At 47.0% G+C, this 8102-nt stretch overlaps 1 long non-coding RNA gene across 1 annotated transcript; it reads left to right on the plus strand.

The window, feature by feature from the left end:
* Positions 1-1928: 1928 nt before the first annotated feature.
* On the plus strand, positions 1929-7625 carry LOC123143981 (uncharacterized). The gene is made up of 7 exons (XR_006471178.1): positions 1929-2204; positions 2313-2418; positions 3429-3512; positions 3608-3647; positions 3731-3825; positions 6580-6703; positions 6820-7625. It is a non-coding gene; the product is annotated as an uncharacterized lncRNA (long non-coding RNA).
* The last annotated feature ends 477 nt before the right edge of the window (positions 7626-8102 follow it).

Genomic DNA, 8102 nt, shown 5'->3' on the forward strand with positions numbered 1-8102 from the left:
CTGGTCATTTTGTTTCTCAAGTCGCACAGGTAAGCCTGTGAGTTTACCTGATGTATTATGCTGGTTTTCATTGAAGTGCTATGGTAATTTCTGTTATTCTCTTTGCAAGTGAGAAGTAAAAAGAATGCACTGATGTGTGTACATGGAGGGAGAAATGCTTGGTTCTAGTTGTCCCGGGAGTAGTATAAATTTGGCCTTTATATATGCGATTTGTTCCTTTTCTCTTATATACGGTTTGCCTGTTTACTATCTGAACATGACACTACAGTGCCACTTTGTCTACAAGGACTTGCCAGGTAAGGTGCCAAGTGGGAATGTGGGATCCCACCAAAATCCCACTTCTAATTCATTCTGTGTTTTCTAGCTCAAATTTTGTACTCCCTGAATCCGTGACAAGTAATATGGGTCGGAGGGAATACTAGAAATCGCAAAATGAACTAGAAGTGTGACTTTGGCGGGATCCCACTTGCATCTCTATTGCCAGGGGATGCTTGTGAGTTTGGTTGCTTGTGTACAATTATTAATTCATTATTGGCACTTGCAAGCTTCGGTCGGTTATGACTTCCGATCGTTGTTTCTAGACCAAGCAAGTTCCAAAAATGTGTGACCTTGGGCTTCAAGAAATGAATATGCAAACAGTGAATTTTTCATTTTTCTATTGCCTGAACCATAATAAACACTCATCAAGTCTCTGAGATTTTCTATATCCTCTATGAATGCTCTGCTTGTTTAGTTTGTGGACTAAAATGCTTGGATGATTGTTTTTGGTGAAACAACCAAATAGTTATAAGGGATAGAAAATAGTAGGCTGCAACAAACAAATCGTTGTCACTTAAGCACCAGATTACTGATTTAGGTGACTAGCATGCAAATTAAGTAAGATTTATCAGTAGATCGGAAAAATCGATCATAGTACTGCTTAAGTGAAATGCCAGTGTTGGTTATCTGAACACTCTGAAGAATTGCTTGCAGAAGCAGTTTAGTGCTTAGTAAGTTGTTAAGAGTACAAATTTCTAGGCTTGAATAGTGGTTCATCTCCTAGTAACATGTTCTTTTTGCTAATTGTAGCTGATGAAAAAGTAACTTACCATAAATGATAGGAGTGCTGTTAGTACTGCATCACAAAGATATGTCAGAGAGTCAGACCAGTGATGAAAAATAGTAAGAATTCTCTATGGCAAAATACACGCACAACTTGATAATGAAAGATCATTTGTATCGCTCGAAAAGTGAAGGTACGCTTTGATGTTCTTGCAAGTTCCACCCTCTTATAGTTGCATATAAAGTTTTGTTCACTCCCAAGCAACAGAAAATCACGGTTCATGAATCTTCCTATAGGATGACAAGACTTGCTACTGAAGAATGATTTGACGGTAAGTAACTGAAGACCATAAACTCAAGTACTTTAAATTGAAACAGGAAACATCTGATGGTCGCAAATCCACATTCAAATTTAGGAGCTGAAACGGCATGTATTGGTTTAGATACCCCCAAAAATGTATTAAGGAACTCAATGAAGAAATATATTCTGCGGGGAAGAGAAAACACATTATACTCACTGACCAGATTAGTGCGTGCATACCTTGCTACAGACCACTCTGGATTCCACGATTCTGGATGAACTGCAACAACAAAGTCATATGGTAATTCAAACCCTGATTTAATACAAAGGAAATTATAAGATGTGATTATGGCATGATGCTCACAGTTACTCACCCATAAGCATATCCTTTTGTGAGGGTAAAACCTGCCACTCGGGGTTGTCATGCTGTACAACAAAGACAAAAAAAAGTATCAAAGTTGCAATGAATTCATTACTTTCAGATCTGCGTATTTCGTAATCAAACACAATAAGGCGCGATAGACACGTCATCAGGGGCACTGTGTCGATCGGAGAGAAAAAAAAAAGAGAAGGGTGCTCGCTGAGTGAGGTGTTACCTGGACAAGTTTTGCTCGTCACCCCTTCCTCACGAAGCAGACCCCATCGTGCATAGCTAGGGTTGGGGCCGCCGCCGCCTCCCTATCAGCCCATTCAAGCTCCTCCGGGCTGGCCACTGGACAAGGCATTCTCAGATCCGCTTCTCCCCCAAACCTTCTGGTCTTCACGTTCCACCATGCCGCCATGATGGTTGCAGAGGAGGGGAGGAAGGGGATGGCATCAAGGTTCTGACGGAGGCCCTAGCTCAAGGCGGCGAGTTGCAGAGGTGCGGTCATTCCTCTCATTCTTTGGTCGTTTTATTTAAGATCTTGCCCCGTCCCTGAACTTGTTGTCAAACTCTTGGATATGTAATTGGTGGCACTAACATGAGAAGTGAGGCCAACCAGCTTGTGAAAGGGGTCAATCTATTAGTTGCAACGCCGGGCAGGCTTCTGGACCATCTGAAAAGTACCAGTGGTTTCAACTACAAAGGGCTAAAGGTAAAGACATTCTGGCCCCTATCATTTTTTCAAAGCTTCAAGGAAATTTTTCTGTTGAAGTAGTGCGCATGTTTAAGTTACCACACTAAATAACAAATGCAACCAGCAATTTCATACTTCTCTACTCTATTTGCATAATCAGTGACCTGATTATTTTATAAGCGAATTCTTTGTGTGCGTCTACAGTCTATCCTTTTCTTGTCCATGACTGAAAGTGTCTACCTGTTAATACTGAATTAGCTTATGTATGAAATCTCAGCCTATATTATTCCAAGTACATGCAAAATCGTGAAAGCTAATGGTTTCTATTTTTACAAAGTTATTATTAGCTTTGTGTTACATGTTTTCATCTTCGTTGGTTATTACTGCCTCTGTCCCAGATTAACCGCAGTTCTAACACTATCCTAGGTTTACTATTTTAACTCTGACCAAGTGTACAGAAAAGAGTATCAACATTTATAGCATCAAATAGGTAGAATATGAAACATATTTTGTGATGATTCTAATGATACTTTTTTCCATGAATCTAAATTTGGCCAAACTTAATGGATGGCTAAGGACAAACCTAGAAATGCACTGATTTTGGGACAGAGGGAGTAGTTGCATTGGCAAGTCCAGTGTGTTAGAAGGGAATAGAGGGGGATTGTTGCGGAATATGATGGATGTACACAGTGGATATAAATAAAAGTTTTTTTCCATAGCCATCACCAATACTAAATTCTGTTTTCTAATGAAAGGAACGTATAATTGCATTGTAAATATATTGTTGGGCAGGGATGGAATCGACCTTGTTGCCCACTCATACCTTGGCAAATGGCATATTTTGCCAACTGTGCTTGTCAGCCCATTGGAACTCCAAACCTTTGCTTGCATGTACATGTGCCATGGGTCACTATTTAGCAGGAAAATGACATTGAATTACATGAAAATTGCTGTTGAAGGCAATGAATGTCATAACTGACCTCTCTATCTACCCTAATTTTTCTGACATAACTTATCGTATGTTGCAGTGCCTTATAATTGATGAAGTTGACCACATACTTGAGCAAAATTTCAAGGAGGACATGAAACAAATATTTAAACGCCTCCCTCAGGTATGTCATCATCTGGCAATTTCATTTCATATGCAAAGTGCAGCCTTTAACTTTCTGCTGGGATTGCTGTATTTTGTCCTGGAATTGTTATGCAGAATAGGTAAACTGTTCTCTTTTCTGCCACAGACTCAAAAGGTTAGTGGATCTGTTAGTGAGCCTATTCAAACTTCCCCCAATTTCTCTATCGGCGGCAATGCTTATGTCCTGTCATCCCACAGGTTGAAGATATTGCAAATTTTACGTTTGGGAAAAAGAAAGGAGGACACCGAAAACTTGTTTATGTTGGAGTAGATGACTTGACTCTGAATTAAAGGTATGGAACTGCTTCACCCTGCTGTTCAACTCTCTTTTAAAGAATTTTTGGTTTATTTGGTATGAGAAATAACTGTGATGCTCTAGCAGCCTACCGTTGTAGCGCTGCAGCAGCGCTCTTCTTAATTTCACTTATTTGTCCGATATTAAACCTGTTAAGACTTATAATTAATTGTAGAAATGCTGACAATAATGTTGTTTCTTGGCTTTAATTTGTCACAACAAACTAATTGTGCTTCAACATGGTAGTGAACCAAACAACGGACGCAGCGATCCGGTGCTCGAGCACAGCTGCTCCCGAAATCGCTAGCGTTTGGTTGTGTCTGGGGATTCGCAGAAATCGGGCTGGCCCGTCTACACCAATGCAGCAAAAAAGGAGGATACGACGCGTATACGTAGCGAACAGTGTGATTTAATGGGCCCAGAACGTATGGGTGGACGGCCCTCCGTGCAGGGATTTTCCTGGTCCGTGGACCAGAACGTTTACTTCTAGGCCGAGCCTTGGAACAGGACGCAATCGAAACCTGCCGCCGCCACGGTCAGCTGTTCCCATTCCCCAGTGGCCAATGGTGCAGATGGCTAAGAGCATCTCCAGCCGTTGGTCCCCTAGGGGGCTCGAAAAATCGCTGCCTGGGGGCGAACCGGCGCAAAAAATCGGCCTGGGGGCGATCGGGTTCCCAGCCGCCGCCCCCAGGGTCGCCCCCAGTCACCCTTTTTAAATAGTTTTGAAAAGAAATTCGGCTAAAATTCGGCAAACATTACAAAGATTCGGCAAACAGGACATAAATTTCGGCGTTTTACATAGAAAACTTAAATTTTACTAGATAAAAAATTCGCTGAGCGCGGCGTGGTCGCCGCCGTCGTCCTTCTCCTTCACGCTGCTGGACCCCTGCCCGGGGTCGCCCTGGCGGATAGGTTTGGCCGGGGGTGGCGCGTCGTCGTCGCTATCCTCAAGCACGATGACGCCCCCTTCTTCGCGCCCAGGCGGCGCGCGCCGATCTCTGCCAGGGCGCGGCGCTGGCGGTCCATCTCCAGCCGCGCCCACTTCATGGCCGCCTTGTCGTCGAGCTCCGGCTCCGTCTTCACGGCGGCGAGCCCCGGCTCCGTCTTCGGCTTGACGAGGCAGGGAGGAGCCGAGGAGGCACGCCCGCCCTCGTTGATGACGATGCCGGCGCTGCAGGTGCGCCGGCGGAGCGGCGTTTCCGCGGGCTCAGCCTTGACGCTGAAGAGCGCCGGTGACCCGGAGGAGTGGGAGGAGGAAGAGGAGCCGGTCCTCCTCGGCATCCATTGGCCGCCGCCACTCCGGCGGGGGACCGGGGCGGCCGGGTACGTCAGCGGCGGCTCGTTGCCGCCCTCGAGGTGCTCGAGGACGGCGTGGAGCGTGCGCTGCGCCGCCTGTAAGGAATCAATGGAAGGCTGACCGGCGGCAGCCTTGGCATTGATTCCCCGCGGGAAGCCGAGGCGATGTGAGGACGACGAGGCGCGGGTCGCTGACTCGGCGGGCCCGCCGTTCTTTCACGCCAAAAATGATCGCCCCGGGTGCCCCGCAGCGCGCCGGGTTCGGCCTAGGTCCGCCAGCGCCAGTTTCGGCACTGACCGGCGAAAAATGGGCTCCTGGGGGCGTGACTGGGCCGTTTTTTGGGAGCCGGTGCCCAAAAAGGGGCCCGGGGGGTCTGTTGGGGGCACGGCTGGAGATGCAGGGCTGCAGTTCCCTACTGGACGCCGTCGACCGGTGAGTCAACCATGCTCCTTTCTGGATCTCCCAATTTTCACGTCCTCCCCCGTGTCCCAGACAGAGCGGGTGGCTGACGCTGGCTCGGCCGTGTGCCCATGGCCGTGACTTGCAGCTTTCCTCTCGGGAAGAGTTTGTGGACACCTTGGAGCGTCTAGATCCGGTCCCTCTAGCGGTGCTCCCGTGGCGCGATGGCAACAGTCCCCTGAGCCGGCTGACTCGAATGCCGGCTCCTGGTACCGGCAGCATGTTGGCGGTGCTAGCACGGGCAACCCGGAGAGCGACGGTCGCCAGTGACGGCAATCTTCTCCGACACGGTCAACGCAGTCCACGTACCGGGTCAATCCTGAGGCTCCGGGCTGGACAAAAAGGTACGATCTGAAGCATATCCCGGGCAGCTGCGACTATTTTTCTGAATGTTGATCTGTGTCCTCCACTGCTATGTTAGTTGCACATACGATTGCAGAACAACCAAAATGGAAATGCTTGTTCATGCAATATGGAAAGGCTAGGCCAGTGGCTAATTCGAGGTTTGTTTCATCAAGTGTAGGCCAATATAGATTGTTCTTGCCTGCAAAATCAGGTTACATCTAGGGAGTGCGCCGCCAGACAGAGCGCCGTGTCCATCTAGGATGAGTGCCTTAGAGCAGTCAATTCACAAGTATGCAGAGGAATCAATGAAAAGTATTCTTCAGTCTGAACAAGGACTTAGTTTGGACTCTCTTGGTGTGGCGTATGACTTCTACAATTCGTACTCATGGGAGATTGGGTTCAGGATAAGGTATGACAAAAGCAGATTGAACACCAAGAGGACCAAATCAATGCAGGAGATTGTTTGCGGTTGCTCGGTGCATACATAAATCCGTTTAAGTACTTGTGTGAAAAATTAAAAATAGTTGAATGTACTGTTTCTTGGCTACGAAGAGAAGAGGACAATGATTGTGAGTATAATTCCTGTTCAAGAATATCTATGATGCTTATTATGCGTTGTTCATATCTAGTAATGTATTATTCCATTAACAGGGTGTTGTTGTGATTGTGAGAACCAATCTCTCAATAGAGCATCAGGCTAGCAAATGGGTCAGAGTTCGAGTGTGAGTGCGGGCAATTGAAGCACATGGGCATGTTGAGTTGTCATGTCCTAAGGGTAAAATTCCTGCTGCATATCGTTTGTTCTCTCACTTTTAGCCCAAGTTTTTGGGTTCATCTCCAAGTGCCAGGTCCACTCGTTAGCCTGACTGACGGTGGTTATTGTAAATGCAGGTGATGGATGTACTTCACCTTGAGGAGATTCCTGCAAAACACATCGTGAAGGGGTGGATGAAGGATGCGACCAGAAAGACCAATCGGTTAATAAGTCTTTTACATGCAGGCATTCGACTCTTTACTTGCAATCTATGAACGTTGTTCGGATGGGCGACGCGACCGTGGAAGCGTGAAGGATGGTCAGCTGGGCTGAAGGCATTGTTGGTCAGCGGAGCGCCATTCGTTGAGAAGAGGGATGGTTTGCTTTGAGGACCGCCAGGGAAATATGCTAGCAGGAGGACTGCTTGGTAATGGAGAAGTTGCATTCATGGCAAATGGGGTTGCAGACCATGAATGCAGTGCAGGCCTGCCTGTGAGTGTCAATGCGCTTGGAGGGTTAGCTTGGATAGAGAAGCAGAGAGGGGTCGGCAGGCCAAGGAACAGCCGGGAGAAAGCACTGTACGAGGGACTGAGACGAGGTTCGGCAGTATATGTCGCCGTGAACGTCACAAGAGAACGACTTTGCCCTGACCGGGAAATCCAGGAAGATGCAAGAACTGTGGACTGGAAGGACAGCGCCGGAACACGTGCACGCCCACTTGGTGGTCCAGAGAATCAAATGTGACAACTAGATTTTATTTTCTGTATGTTGTATTATGAAGATTTTCTGGTGTTTCATTGAGCTTTGTTCCACGCTTGTTCCTCCAGTTCGGGATGTGAGAAACTGTAACATTGAGGACGTGTTTGTTGTCTGCATACACTATTGGGTCTGCATCGCACGCTTTTTAAGAAAAAGGCGAAGGTCCGCAGTTTCTCTGGAGCCAGACCGAGCGGAAGCGGAGCTAGCGGCCCCTGCACGAACCTCCACTAAGCTCCTCTCTAATCTTCTCTCTTCCATGCTCTTCTAATCTACACAACGATGCTTCGATTCGTGGTAAGCTCTACACAAAAAAGATGCACATCGATGCTACGGTTCCATTCAGGCGATCGGTTCGTAGTTTCGTCGGTTTTCTTAATCTCGTGTTCCTGTTTGGAGCTATTCTGGACGAATTTTGTCAGATTCGTCGCGCACGATCGATCATTTGAAATTTCCTTTGACCAGCAGTCTAATCTCGCAGTTCCCCTAATCTCGCAGTTCCTCACAACATTTGTGTTCTAAGTTTTTGTTTCGACGGTCGTAGCATCATCTCTCTTTGAACAGCAGTCTACTGCACTGATGCCGCCATGTCGAGCTCCTCTGTCCTCTGCTCCGAGCCTTTCTATTCGTCCCTCTCGACGCCGAAGCCCTTCCCCTTGATCTC

The sequence above is a fragment of the Triticum aestivum genome, chromosome 6D (genome assembly GCF_018294505.1).
Source record: "Triticum aestivum cultivar Chinese Spring chromosome 6D, IWGSC CS RefSeq v2.1, whole genome shotgun sequence".
Classification (NCBI taxonomy): domain Eukaryota; kingdom Viridiplantae; phylum Streptophyta; class Magnoliopsida; order Poales; family Poaceae; genus Triticum; species Triticum aestivum.